Below are 15,164 nucleotides of genomic sequence, written 5' to 3'. Positions count from 1 at the left end.
TCAGTTTTTGAGAAAATCGCTTAACAGTGAATGCACCTCGGATTTTACCCATACAAAAAAGGGGGGCAAATATTTAATTGCACAGGGCTCCACTCTCAGACGTTGTACCAATATGCACGGTATATTGGCAGATTGGGGATCGCCTAAAATCTAAAAAATCTTAAAGATAAAGCCGTAAGTTTTTGAGAAAATCGATTTACAGTGGGGGAAGATAAATAATTAAAAGTTCCAAGACATGAACCACTTGTAAAAAATGTATTCAGGACACTAACCATGTGGGATACAATTATGTTTCGACGCTATCTCTATTTTTAGTTAATTTGACTTTCACAGACGTTGTACCAACATGCACGGTACCTCTTTGGAAAGGAAATTCATTTTACTAATTAACTAATGCAGTACGGCAAACGAAAAGCCGTCAGATTTTGAGAAAAACGCATAGTGCGTTGTGAGCATCTCATTTGTTCCACCCAGTTCCTCCCTGTTCTAAGCTCCCAAGACACTAACCATATGGGAAAAAAATTATGTTTATTTTTATTTTGCCAGACCGAAAAAATGCTGTCTCATCTTAAGGGGAAAGGAGTTGAAGAAAGTGTTGTTGCTATGCAGAATGGGGGTCAAAGAGAAAGACAATGTTGGTGTTACCAGCTCATGAAAATTATGACTCATGTTCATGAAGAAGAAGAACACTTGGCGCCTTGATTCAAAGATATTGAATTTTTGACCTTGATAAAAGTGTAGGAACAGAGAAGAACGAGAATGGATAATATAAAAAATATGAGAAAAAAGGGGGAGAAGGTCGCAACATATTTAAAAAGATAAATGAAAAATTTTTATCCGCAAAACAGGACCCAATCATAGGCAATTTGAAATAGATAAGGACACCTAATTAATCGATACGCAATTAAGTTCTTCATCTAGTTCTAGCTCCTTGCCCTTCTTCCATTTCCCCACTTCACTTCAAAATCAGACATGGATAAAAAAAAATATTATTGAAATTAAACTAGAAGAGTTAAAGCTAGAGCTTAGGAAACCCGACATAGAGATAGACAACATCGTTTCAGAGCCACGGTGAGTTTTTGAATTTTATTAAATCTTACTTGAAAAGTTGATTAATTTTATAATTTTGCACATCATTGTAGATCTAGGAGTCCGAGACGCTCCCGCACGCCGCCCTAAGGTTCCCAAGTCCCTAAAATCAACAATGAAGAACGCTATAGTCGAGTACCTCGACTATCAGATACCCGTTACTCAGCTAAGTCAGGGACCAAACGGAAATGGAGATATGCAAGCAGCAAAGCTAGATTAAAAAGCGCCACCTATCGGCGGTAAACAGATTTACGCGTTATGGGCGTTAGAGTGGGCGTGGCAAATTTTTTGAGTCAATCGATAGGTATTGATGAGAGCAATACATTTCAGTTAAAATTTTTATTCTATCATCAAAACTGTAGGAGCCACCGTTTTGGGCGGTTTGTGGGCGTGGCACATTGCTGAAACAAACTTGCGCTGCGTAAGAAGCTCAGGAATCTGCACGCCAAATCTCAAGCCTAGCTCTTATAGTTTTCGAGATCTCAGCGTTCAAGCGTTCATCCGGACAGACAGACAGACGGACAGACAGACATGGCTAGATCGACTCGGCTAGTGATCCTGATCAAGAATATATATACTTTATGGGGTCGGAAACGCTTCCTTCTGCCTGTTACATACTTTCCGACGAATCTAGTATACCCTTTTACTCTACGAGTAACGGGTATAAAAATGTCTGTGGCGCCTTTAGCTTCGATGCTTAGTCATAAAGTACTAAGTGATTAATTCAGAGTCGTGAAGTGCTGCCAGCAGTCAGCTTAAAAAATAAGACAGATCACCCAAATAAAAGGGGGAAAAACAGGATATATAAAATTAAACAATTAAGCAAAAGCTTAAGATAGTACGAGGAAGAATGAGAGTTGCAAACCGAAAAGCGACTTTTAATTCTGATTCAAATAATAAAACACATATATTATTATTTAAATGTTTTTATATTTCGAAATCTGGCTTGCAAAGGCTTTTAAGAAGACTTGTGTTAGCAGTACGTAGATTATTTCCAGTCTAAACCAAATTGTAACCAAAATTTATAAGGAAAGTGAGTTCAGAACATCCTTTCATTGTATATTTGTGTTATGAATCGGTAATCGTATCTGGAAAAAATTAACTACTTCAAGGACACAAAATGTTTAAAAATTGGTGCTTATATAAAAGTGCCGTGCTACAATCAATCACAAAGTATTAAGCTTTCAAAAACCTACATACAATATTCGAAAATAATTGTCAATTAAAATTTTGTCAAGATTAGAGTTATCTTGTTTTTTCTAGAAAACTGTATGTAGATTCTTGAAAGCTTGAAAAATGCCTGTAACTAAGAAGCAGGTCGCGAAACTTGTGGTTGACTTAATATTTAATATTTAAATGAATAAAATACAAACTTCTTCGAATTAACTTTTGGGTGAAGCAGACATTGGTTTTATAGGCACTTTAAGAATCTGCATGTCAAATTTGAATTCTTATACCCACATATAACGGGCATCTAAAAGTCGAGGCCATCGACGTTTTCTCTTAATTGGATTTGAAAATGTGGGCGACATATTAATTGCTTATAAGTTTGGCGTAGTACTCTAGAATTATTTTTAATATAATTATAATTATATTTTTATTTTTTGGTGTAGCAAACGACAAATGAGTCAAAGTAACTTAAACAAAGAATTTAGTCTGCCTATATGTATACATATTAGGGTGGTCCCCATTTTTGCGCATTAAGGCTTTTGCAAGAAGAGCGTTTTGGGGTAAGCGAAGTAGCTTCAAAGATTGTCATCAGTACTCATACGTACTTGCGTCTTTGAACAATATTTTACTGTAGTTAATGTGTCGTAGATTACAAGGCTCAAAACGGGAAAAATATTTTTAGACTACGTTATAACTGTAATATGTGTGGTATGAGTAATTTTTTAGTAAAGCTTAAGACTTCATGATTCCTAAAATAAAATTTTTATTTTTTGAACCCATTTGGTGTACACTAAAGTAAACTTAAGAGAGAGAAAAAAGTAATAATTTTGTAGACCACCCTAATGTACGTTGAATTTAAAAATGCTCGTCATGACTCATATAAATATGTAGGAGAACTCCTAATCGTGATACAAATGAATAGGGCAACCGATTTTAATTTTGGGAATTTTCCATTCTTTAGATATACAAAATGTGTTGTAGGTCTTATTTTTGTAAATATTTTTGCAACTAGCTAGGAAAAAATAAGAGAGTCGAAGCCATCAACTATCAAAATACTCAGCTAGGGGAGTGCGTGGGAGATGGAGATATGCGACTGTTCACAATTGCACACCCAGCAACGGCGCCACCTAGCGTCGAATTCCTTATTTGCTTATAACTTTGAAGATAGATATTGATAATTAAAACAAAATTGCATTTTACAAAATCATCAAACATGTGAGCGCTAGACAGGTTTTTGCGTGGGCGTATGGGGATTTGTGGCATCGGCATGCCCAATCCCAACTTTCTAGCTTTTAAGGTTTTCGAGATTTCAGCGTTCATACGGACGGACAGACGCACATGGCTAGATCGAATAGAATATATGTACTTTATAGGGTCGGAAACGCTTCGTTTTACCTGTTACATACTTTTCGACAAATCTAGTATACCCTTCTACCTTACGAGTAAAAAACAGAGTCCACGTCGACATTGTGCTACCTGAAAACCCCTTATGTCTCTAAGGACCCCAATAAAGACCAATAGTGGTTTAAAGACAATCAAAAGGGTAAATCCATGATGTTATTAATACTTTTTCACGCATTATTCAAATTTTAAAACTGAAGACGATTTCGAGGACTATACTCCAGCTTAACAACGATTGGGCGCTTAGCGTCGCTAACAATGTTGCCAGCTACACTGTAAACAAAAAGGAACGCTATAGTTCCTTGACTTTCATATACTGAGCGATCAACTTAGCTTCTTTACTAAAAGTCCGTCTCTGATCATTTTCGGTTCGGAGCGTTATCGTTCTCTCTTGATTTTCTGTGCGGTGACTAAGGACGATGTGCTGTCGAGTTCGGATATAAAAGGGCTAGTCCTCGAAATTGCCTTCAGTTCCAAAATACGAATCATAATGAAGTTACTGGTGAGTAAATTAGTCCGTGAAAAAGTGTCCCTAACATAATGGATTTACCCTTTAGATTGTTTTTGTTGCTTTGTTTGTTGTTATTATGGTCCTTCCCCAAGACGCGCTTTGTGGACATCATCATTATAATTATTGCTGTAGAAGCGTTGGTTATGGCAGGCAAAAGAGCCACCGCTATCGCCATCGCCATCACCACCACTGCCATCATCATAATTGTCATCATCATCACCACGGATGATTTTAGGAGTACGAATATTCTTAGTTTAAAAGGATGCTTTCATTGATTGAAAAAAAGGAGGAAAGCCATATTCGAATGCCTCGAATATGAAATACAATGTAATCTCATAACCAATTTTTACGGAAATATAACTTCGACTAGGGGAAGAAACATAGATGTTTAAATTTGTATCTAGATTACATTTCTACCTTTTACTTACTTATCAACGAATGATACACCCTTTTACTACTAACGGGTATCCAAATTCACGACAGATGGAAACGAACAATATTATTAAAATATTTGAAAATTATAATTGTAGTAATTTTTATTTATTTATAAAAACAATGTTGATAAGTTGGTGGGTATTCAGTTTTGAAACGTTCTACTACATTGGTTGATGGGATTTTTACCTTGGGGGTATTCAAAAATATTTACCAATTTTTAGAATAACTATATTAAAACGGAACTTTTTCGTCGCTTCGAAAATTGTCAACTTTTTAAAATATGCGATAAAAACCGTCTTTTGATTGGGGAGTGAGTCGTATTCCAGAGTGACTCAGGAATTTGTTGCAAACAAATTCAGTTGGCACTAGCCGTGCTACGACACTTATACAACTTCATTTTTCAAAAAAAAACATAAAAACGATGTTTGGAATTTACTGTTTTTGATGACGAATTGCCCTAAAAACCATTGCCTCAAAACATTTACAGAAATAACATATTAAAAAATAACGCCCACAAACTTCCAAAAATCGTAAGTATGAACGCGGATATCTCGGAAAGTATTAAAGATAGAGAATTGGGATTTTAAATTTAGATTCCGTAGCCTTGTACGCAGCGCAAGTTTGCTACGCGAATATGCAACGCCCACTCTAACGCCCACAAAACGCCAAGTCTGTGGCGCCCACAATTATTATGCTAGATAAAAAATTTTAACTGAAATGTATTAGTCTCGTCAATACCTTGCTGACCTGCCATACTCTAGGGAACTGGGTACCCTCTTGGCTACATATGCTGATGACACAGCCTTTATTGCCAACTCCACGTGTCGAATTGAAGCAACTCAAATCACACAAAACTTTTTGGATTTGTATGGCGAATGGACGAATCGATGGAATATCTCGAATATCTGCAACTTCTCTCTTAGAAGTAAAATTCTCCCCAGAGTGAAATTCCAGGACACAGTCATACCGCAATCAGCCCAGACTCAGTACTTGGGCTTGATTTTGGACAAACGTCTTACGTGGAGGCAGCACATAAATAAAATTACAGCAACATGTCGCGCTAAGCTGCGGAAACTAAATTGGATGCTTAAAGGTACAAGTGAGCTCAGCCTTAGCAACAAGATGTTGCTGTACAGGTCGATAGTGGTTCCTTCATTCACGTATTGCCTGCAAATATGGGGTACCGCTTCAGACTCAAATGTCATGAGGGTCCAAATAGTGCAAAACCGGGCGCTACGTACGATTGCGGATGCGCCTTGGTACGTAAGGAACGATGTCCTAGCCTGCGATCTTCACATCCCCACGGTGCGAGAGCAGATAAACACGCACTCAAGCCGTTACAACGACCGTCTACTAGCCCACACCAACCATCTAGCAGCATCCCTCGCAAACCAAATTACAACGAGAAGAAGACTAAAGCGAAGGCACCGCGGTGATCTCTGGACAAGAGGATGTCAGGTCTCTCGAGTCCAAAACCAATAAAATTGTTTTTGTTCAATTATTGTAAATGTTTTTAATTGCCATTTCTGTTGTTTTTCCATGTTAATTATTTCTCTTCGTACACAACGTTTTATAGCCATTAGGTTGGCTGATCAACGTTAAATAAATAAATCAATACCTATCAATTTACCCAAAAAAAGGTTGCCACGCACACTCTAACGCCCATAACTCCTAAAAATTTGTCTACTGCCCACATAACCATATTTTGAGATCACGGTCTGCTTGCATATCTCCATTTCCCTTTGGCCCCTTTATCTGAGTAACGGATATCTGATAGTCGAGGTTCTCGACTATAGCGTTCTTCCTTGTTTAAATGTTTATATATATCGAAATCTGGCTTGCAAAGGCTTTTGTGCAGAGATGTGTGGACCTTATATAATTTCACATATATCAATTAAATGTTTATTTATTTAAATTAGTAAAATACAAACTTTTTCGACTTGGCTTTCATTTGAAGCATACATTGGCTTTATAGGCACTGGAAGAATCTGCATGTTAAATTTTAGTTTTTTAAACCGTATATTCCAGTAAGGGGTATCTAAAAGACGTGGCCATCGACAATAGAGCTTTCTCTTGTTTGGATTCGAAAATGTGGGCGCCATATTTATTTGCTTATAAGTTTTGGCGTAGCACTCTAGAATTATTTTTAATATAATTATAATTATATGTATATTTTTTGGTGGAGCAAACGACAAATGAGTCAAAATAACTTAGACAAAGAATTTAGTCTGGTTTATGTATACACATAAGGTGGTCCCCATTTTTGCGCATTACGGCTTTTTCAAAAAGTGCGATTTGGGGTAAGCGAATTAGCTTTAAAGAGTGTCATCCGTACTCATACGTACTGGCGTCTTTGAACAATATTTTACTTTAATTAGATTACAAGGCTCAGAACGGAAACAAATATTTTTAGACTACGTTATAACTGTAACATGTGTGGTATGAGTAATTTTTAAGTTAACTTTAAGACTTCATGAACCCTTTTCATGAACTTTTTTAACCCATTTAGTGTACAAAATTATAATTTTGTAGACCACCCTAATGAACATTGTATTTAAAAATGCTCGTTATGACTCAGATATGTACATATATATGAACGGGAACTCCCAATCGTGATAAAAATGAATCGTGATTACCATTCTTTAGATATAGAAAATGTGTTGTTGGGCTTATTTTGGGAAATAACCGTTACTCAGCTAAGAAGATCGTCTAATTTAAACAAAAAGACGATTTCGAGGACTATTCTCCAGCTTGACAACGATTCGGCGCTTAGCGTCGCTAACAATGTTGCCAGCTACCAGCCATACCGTAAACAAAAAGGAACCCTATAGATCTTCGCCTTTCATATACTGAGCTATCAACTTAGCTTCTTTACTAAAAGTCCGTCTCTAATCGGTTAGCATTCTCTCTTCATTTTTTATGCGGTGACGCCGGACGCTGTGCTGTCGAGTTCGGATATAAAAGGGCTAGTCCTCGAAATTTGCTTCAGTTCCAAAATACGAATCATAATGAAGTTACTGGTGAGTAAATTAGTCCGTGAAAAAGTGTCCCTAACATAATGGATTTACCCTTTAGATTGTTTTTGTTTGTTTGTTTGTTGTTATTATGGTCCTTCCCCAAGACGCGCTTTGTGGACATTATTATTATTGCTGTAGAAGCGTTGGTGATGGCAGGCAAAAGAGGTGCTCCTGGTGCCGATCTGGCCACAGGCATCACCACCACCATCACCACCACCATCATCACCACCGTCATCATCATCATCACCACGGATGATTTTAGGAGTAAGAATATTCTTGCTGGAATGCATTCGAATGCCTCGATTATGAAATACAACTTACTCTCTCAACCAGTTTTGAAATAAATATAACTTCGTCTAGGTGAAGAAACATAGATGTTTAAACTTGTTCATGGGTGATTTACCTTGGGCCCACAGGGTGGGTTTCCACAAATAAACCGTAATATTGGGGATATTCAAAAATACTCACCTGTTTTTTGTATAACTATATAAAAACGTAACTTTTTCGTGGGCCACCCAATATATATGATCCAAGGCGTCGAAAGAATGTCACTTTGAAATAAGCGATACAAACCGACTATTGAACGGTTAGTGTTGCAACCAAATTCAGTTGACACTAGCCGTCCTGCGGCACCTTGTATATAAATTTTCTTTTCCCAAAATCGATCTAAAAACAATTAACTTAACTTTTTTGTGGATGTTGTGGTGGCTTCTGTCCTTGAATTTGATGTGATTTCCGTTGTTATAGTGTCCTCCGTTGTGGAAATTTTAGTGGGCTATTGTAGTGGACTCCGTTGGTGGAGTTGTGGTGGGCTCTATTGTGGAAGTTGTGGTAGCTTCTGTTGTTGAAGTTGTAGTGGACTCTGTGGTGGTGGATGTTGTGCTGGATTCCGTTTCTGAAGTTGTAGGGAACTTTGTAGTTGAAATTATTGGGTTCTCTGTTGTTGTTGCGTCGTATGATATGGAAACCGATTGAGGAGAACTAAAGTCAACGGGATCTCTCGGATTAGTATGCCGATCCAAAATTCGAAATAAGTCTGCTATGGTAGCTGTTTCGGGGGCACGTATTATATAAACAATTGCCCTTACAAGTAAATCCTGAGCCCAAATTCCAGCCACTAAAGAACAGAACAAAATAAAGAAAATTTCGCTGGCGGAGCCCATTTTAAGGAAGCTGTGTTGGCCTGAGCAGAATATATCGTGAACTAAAATTATAACTATCAGGCAGAAAGTACCATGAGTCAAAACATTTGAGTCACAAAAAAATGGTTCTGTTTTAATTATAGACGGCTTGCTATCAAAACTGAACGAAAATGTATTAGATAGATAAGGAACTTCTGTGCATACAATTTTAATATTTTGTTTTTATGCTTTAAAAATCCAGTCACGGAGATTTAAGTACGGTTATAGTAATGATTAGCAATTTCATTGGAACCGAATTCATATATTTTGTATGCGTTTTCGAACATATCAAGTATACATTCTTTTGATCAGGATCACTAGCCGAGTCTTTAGTCATGTCTGTCTGTACGTTCGTATAAGCGCGGACATCTCGGAAACTACAAAAGCTAACAAGAGAAAACGCTATAGTCGATAGCCTCGACTATTAATTACCCGTTACTTAGCTTAAGGGAGCGAGATATGCTTGTAGCAAATCGGCTGCTTTTACTAACACGCTACAACTATCTCCCTTCTATCTGTTACATACATTCCAACGAATATAATATATATTGGGGATTGGACATGCAGATTCTACAAATTTTAGAAACGTAGTAGTTCTTCGCCTCTAAGCGAAGGTAGACTTATTTTGAAGAGAGTATTTTGGTTAGGGCAGAAACGGGTATCTAATAGTTGAGGCATTCGAATAAAGCGTTCCTCCTGGTTTTATAATATGATGTAATAATATCACTTTCAATAATATCGTCTTTTTATAAGTATATTATCGGTTTTCTATTAAAGTATAATTTACAATAACAATGTTTTAAGATCTTTAAATCGTTATAAAATTGATTTTAGAAATATCGTTTTTTCCATTTTTGAATAATATCACCAAAGTGATAAGAGGCGAAATCGAAATCATAATGAAAATAAATTCTAATATTAACTTTTTTTTATCAGTTAAAACTATGATAAAGTTCACCATTTTTCTTGGTGTATATAAAACTGTACAACATAGAAGCTCCTCTATAAAGCCCAAACGCATCACTTGAATTCCTTATGCATGAGACGAGACGCCACCGACTTGGGCAGCAATTCAAACATTATTTGGCAGGTGCCACTGAAGTCAAACTAAAAACTTTCATCGCCCGGAGGGTTGACGCACGCCTATAATAAATAGAAAAATTTTCAACATTTGTTTTGCATTTTTAAAGTTATTTAATATGCAAAACATGTGCCAAACGATAAACACAAAAAATAAGGCAAAAACGTTTACAATATGTACCTAAAATCGATCTAATATAAATGTAGGTATTCCCTGCAAAATGCACTTGGGATATCTACAAAAATAGTAATAATGATAATTTAAATTAAAATGTTTTCAATTTTCAAAATTAAAATGAATTTCAAGTGATAGCTTTTAAACTGGCACAGTGGATCTCGTTCATCCGTCAAAAAACCAGAGACTGCGGGAGATCTAGGACTGGAATAGTGTTAGAGTAAGGGGAAAAAATGTTGATTGGGTGTTAGTAATAAGTGTATAAAATGTCTGTCTCATTTAAATCTACGATTATCCATTGCGTATATTGGAATTTCACTAAACTCCTAAACAAAAGGGTCTCTAAGTAAATAAATCCTATACAGTAATAATATTAAAGACGACTAGAAATCTCCTTTCTCACAGTATATATTAAACTCAGCCACAAATTTATGTTTAATCCCCTAACCAACACAATACTAAGGAGTTAAAAAACCTTCTTGTCAGCAGATCGGTATGAATGCCCTACAATTGCCGGCTCGTCGTGGAACTTTCGCTCTCGGTTGATGGCTGATAATTGCTGGTCATTTGCATATGACGACCCTCCTCCCCCGGATTGTGTTTTGTTTATGGCGTGTGGGAGCCAGAGTTCGGGCCTCGAGTGCGTTGCAAGTGCATGTCGTGGCCACAACTGGAGATCTTTGGTGGGGGCAAATCATAATTTGTACGGATATCACGTACTCGGAGGAGGGTCATGCGTTCGGATTATCAACGGCTGCGATCACGAATGGAGCGCCGGTCCTTTGGTTTGAACTTTCACATGCGATTCGTGGCGGCAGATTTGCGGAATACCCGGCGGGCGATGATCCTCCGGTGTGATTGGCCAACTGATTCAAAGTAATAGGCGAAAACAGCGCCTAGCGAAAGTAAAAACTTATCATAGATATAATCTTTCTTGGGCCAAACTGCTCCATTTGAATTAATTGGTCACCAAACGGGGGATTTATGACATTCGATGGCTTTACTTTTGGCTGGCCTTATGCAATACAGAGTGAAATTTCGATCGCCTTGCGCAAGAGATAGGTGCAAAATTTGATCGCCATTACTATTGTTATGGGCTAAAGTAATGTAGCGGATGGCCTGTTCGAACGGAATCCAGAGAATTCCCATGGAAAACGAAAGCTATGAAGTAACTCAAGAGTCTTGCATTTAATTTCTAAATTTCTAAAGAAACGTTGCACAATTAAAACGCTTCAAGCATCATCAAAAGCCGAGCACACACACGACCACAGTGAGGGGGCGAGTGTCAGGCAGAGATCACGGGGCTTCTGGCCCAGAGATGACCACCAACTACTCCGCGAGCAGTTACCCGAACCGAATGCACAATGACGACTCTCGGACCTGACTTTCCCAGCGCCCCATACAATGGAAATTTCTTATTTTTCTGGGCAAAAAGATTTATAGGAACTGCCGGCGCAGCCACTTGAGAAGTAACGAAAAACGAAAGTCCAAGTGCTACAATAATATAAGATCTTTCTCCAGATTTATAGGCCCATCTATGGAAACAATTGAAAAGTACTCATGGACAATATTTTCCCTTTCTTCCCCTTCAATCGGGGGAAGGGGCGGGGGCTGGGAAATGCCACCGTTCTGGTGGTAGCCCGGATAAGGGCCATCTCTCACCTCTCCCCCGGTATCGCTTAATGAAATCGCACAGGGCCCAGACTCAAGATGGTCATTAATTTGACGGGCCTGGCAGCCCATTTGAAACGTAACCCGTAGGAAATTACTGCTCATCCGGTAATTATTGGTCTTGGGTCTGTTTCGGATCTTGATAGATCGATCGGCAGGCAGATACTCGGTGCTCCTCGGATGCAACCAGCGTCTTCACACTGCCACCGGCCCCGATAGATCTTCATTTGGGAGCCGCTCGTTCACAGGTGTGTCCGTGGAATGTCTAAATATGGAAGTCTCGATCATCGTATCGCCATGAGAATCGCGATTTTGAGTCTCGCCCAGCTTTGGGGAAACTATTCACCAGCCTTCCAGACTTCTCCATTTCACCAGCAGCCAAAGTAAATCATTTACCCGTGGCCCCAGGCCACCGAAGCTTCCCTTTCCTTTCCCAAAATGTAAACCTTTTTCTGGCCTTTGCCCTTCGGACATCATCAAAAAAAAGTGAAGGCAATTGTTAAAATATAAATAGTTTCCAGGCCAACATTTATCAAGAAAAATTATGAATTTACCCCTTGCTGCCGACCATCTCGCATAATTTAAATGAAGTTTTAGCTTCGCTTTCTAATTAATTGCATTAGCTGCGGTGGACGCCTACACAAAACGATTTCGATGTAAAATGTTTTCCCTTTTTAATTTTCGCCAATTAAACGGCTGCACAGTCAAACCTTGATTACCAGCCAAATAAATAAGTAAATAAAAAATGAGAAAAGAAAATACACATAAGCAAGCTTGGGGAAAAAAGCGATGACGGAAGTCAAATGGATTCTGTGAAAGGTGCAACATTTTTATGGACAGCCGCCAAACAAACAATGTGCAGAAAAAAGCACCTAATGAAGACGAAAGTCGTTGCGCAAATGGAATTAAATTAAAATGGCATCAAAATGAAATAATAGTGCAATTAGACGTAGCCCAAGCTGGCCAATTCGACCACCAACAAAGCCGGTGCCAAAAAGATAGAAAATAAAAAAGCTCAATTTGGAATACTCTTCACTTACATTTGTAGTTCAAGTTAATTGTTATTTAGTTTTTAATTTGAATTAAAACCAAAATGTTGTATTTTAAAAATATATTACAATTGTTAAGAAATGAACGAAATTATATAATAATCATTAGAAATATTTCATATTAGAATAATGAAAATTATAACATCACTATACTTGGACAATTAATTTAAATCTTATACTTCCCTTGAGAATGTTTAAATGACATTTTATACAATTGTAGTGCAGATTAATATAAATTAAACACCTAAAATTGTACTATAGTTTATTTTAATTTATTGGAATAGTTCTGGTGACACTTCTGTTACCAAACCGATAGCAAAGCCAATGAACTCTCAGCCTGCCCTGGAAGTCATGCCAAAAGTTTCGCGCATTTCTCTAATCGTGAGCTGGTCCGACTCGTCTACGAGTTTATTGAATAACATTTGCGTAATTAAAGGTGTGCGAAAAGAAAACGAAATTAAATCATAGGTGTACCATCCAGCGGAGCTGCCCAAGGGGCCGCGATTCGAGAAGACCCTTTTTTCGGAGGCCATTGACACGCGCTAATTGAAAGCGCAAGTTGTCGACCGGTGGCGTATGCGTGATTTGTTGTCGTTTTAGAAAACCAAACTTAGTTGGGTAGCAGGGAATATACAAATTTAAGAGGGGAAGGGGTAGTCCTGGTCACAGCCAACATGTCATACATTGGCTTAACAATCATTGGCTGTATGTCATTTGTACTTGCTGCTGTTGGCCACTACTCACTTTCATTTATTATGCCGAAGTGCTTTTCTCTTCTGCCCTGTCTTGTTTGGCTTAGTGGGCAAACACGGCCCGCAACTTGCTAAAAGTGAAATTATTGCCTTTTCAATTAGTCACAGATCCCCAAATACCGATCCGCTGGGCTACTGAACTCCCGAGCTCGAACCCTTTGAAGCTGCGAAATGGAAAGCCCCGCCAAGATGCGCAGTCAGGTGGGAATGAGACTTCGGTTCAATTTGCAGGTAATAAATCATATAAACATGTTGACGCCTTGTTTTGATTAATTGGGTCCTAATCCAACAACGACTTCCAGCCCAGACAGCCCGGAGACCATTGACCAACACACAACAGATCAGCATTATGAACTTGATGGCTTTCGTTTTCAATCGCCTCTGCTCAAAAAAAAACAAATTAATGGCAGTTAATAAACCGTGAGCCAAAGGGGAACACGACGAATTGGCAATTTGGTAGGCGTTGGCATGGCCACATCCCTGTAATGTTGGCCAAAATCGAACCTTCACTTTCTGGAGTCGTTGGAAATTGAATTTCTCACACTTGTCGCTCACTCACCGATCATTATGTTGATGTTTTCATCGATCGCTCGGCCCCCTGTCGATATTTCTGCTTAGCTTGCAAATTACTTGGCCAGCTGTGAAATAGAAATTTAGACGACTCATCATTGAGAGATATCTGCATGCAAATCGGAAAGCAAGTGGCCATTGCAATTAGCATGATAAAGCGATGAACTTAGGCATTAGGGAAACAACAAATTGAAATGGGTTAACCTTTGTGTTTATGAAATCTAAAAAGACCTAATAGCCCATCTCGAAAAGCTCTACTTATGAGGTACGACATTACAAAGACTTTTATTATAACACTTGTGGTTTTGATTTTAAATAATTTTTAATCCATATTACACGGATTAAATATGTAAATTTTTAAAACATATTGGAGGTTAAAACATTGATTTGAAGAAAATATATAAACACACAAAACCGGAGATTCCATTTGTTTGTGGACTAAGATAATTTTGCTGATGGATGATGTTTTTAAACCCTAGCGGTTATATAACCCTATATTACCTGGCCAAATCGGCGGCGGCATCTAAACAGATGCGATCGAAGAATGGCTTCGAATATTTCATCATTTGGTGTGCTGATCGTTGGGTTCGCCCCGTTGCCATTTGTTAAAAGATCGCTTTTGGGTTTTTGAATTGCTTTATTTTGGCACCTTCTTGGGCGAGCTCCATTGTCCAAGAGGCGACTGGCCAATGGAGAGAAAGTCAACGCTGCGCAGGGTCTTTGTCTTAGATACCATACCGTTGATTATGCTAAAATCGTTTAAAATCGTTCATAATTCGCCGAATTCGTTGCTCGGGTGTCGTAATACCGCATCTAATGAATCATGGGAAGGCGCTCTGCGCTACAGCTCAGTGAGAAAGCCGTCATCTCCAACCCCAACTGGTTCTGGCCGGGCTTAGTCCGCTGCCACCACCCACGTGACCGGCATGGCCAAATCAGCCGGAGACCGCGGCTCTCGCTGCGTTTTCCATTTCGATGGGCTGACCACGAGAAAATAAACAACAAATAAACCGAGAAATGCACAGAAAAAATATACATACCGAGAAACATTAAGTGGACAGAA

The sequence above is a fragment of the Drosophila suzukii genome, chromosome 2R (assembly GCF_043229965.1).
Source record: "Drosophila suzukii chromosome 2R, CBGP_Dsuzu_IsoJpt1.0, whole genome shotgun sequence".
Taxonomy (NCBI): Eukaryota; Metazoa; Arthropoda; class Insecta; order Diptera; family Drosophilidae; genus Drosophila; species Drosophila suzukii.
Note: the sequence above shows the minus strand (reverse complement) of the source record.